Source organism: Olea europaea, unplaced genomic scaffold, assembly GCF_002742605.1.
Source record: "Olea europaea var. sylvestris unplaced genomic scaffold, O_europaea_v1 scaffold6282, whole genome shotgun sequence".
Lineage (NCBI taxonomy): Eukaryota > Viridiplantae > Streptophyta > Magnoliopsida > Lamiales > Oleaceae > Olea > Olea europaea.
The window spans coordinates 11,063-12,068 of NW_019264641.1; positions in this window are offsets into that span (position 1 = coordinate 11,063).

A 1,006-nucleotide genomic window follows, 5' to 3' on the forward strand; every position below is an offset into this window, starting at 1 on the left:
CCTACTTTTTCTCATCTTCTTCATTTTTATTTGTCAAGAAGATTTTTCTCTTGCATTCATAATTCATTTTGAAAGATTAACTATTAGAAATTATTTATATTTTACTTCTACAGCTTACTGTTTTGTAAATGTTAAATACAACCTGGATATATTTATTTGAAATTTTTGAAACTATTATTTATTGATTTCTTTATTTTTGAATTCTTCACAAATGTGATTATCACCATTAAGATTTATAGTATTTTTTTCCATTCAAAGCAAATAATGTTTTCATTAAATGTTTTTTCAATGACAAGGCCAATCTGACAATTTTCATTTAGCTCAACACTAATGACCACACTTAATGTGTTGTGCTGAAGAATCTGTTCCGCCCACTATCGTCTGCTTCTCGATATTTTCAACGGTTCAACTGTCGAATTTGACATTTACAAACTGTCGGATTAGATGTTAAAAATGTCGAATGTGACATTTACAAACTGTCAGGAAATACAATTTTACTGTCAAATTGAACACTCAAAAATGATGGAAAGCCTTGATTTGATCTCTTGCTATTGTACAGATTTACGTGTTATGCAGTGCCACTTTCATACTATTAAATACCGACATATTGATTCTGCAGAATTCTTATCGTTGCAATCCCAACATTTCAAGTATGAGTAATCATTTGAGATTCGTCGTATCGCGAGGAAAAATTTTGTTTAGAAGTGAAGAGGGGACAAAATCACTTTCATTCCGTTCCGAAAAGTAATATCGTTGCCGAACTTTTGTTTATGTTGAAGGACAAACTTAATATTCTTGATTCCCGCACTTAAATTGAATTGAAGTTTAAGGTCTTTAATTTGAATATACTCCGGTCGAAATACGCGACGATGAAAACTTATTTTCATCACATCTCAAATTGAATTTGAAAAATAGATAGTGTGATGCTTTTAAAGTCTAAATGTGCTTGTATCACCCATACTTGGTCTATGATTTATGAATATTGTGTATATTAAATCATGTGTAC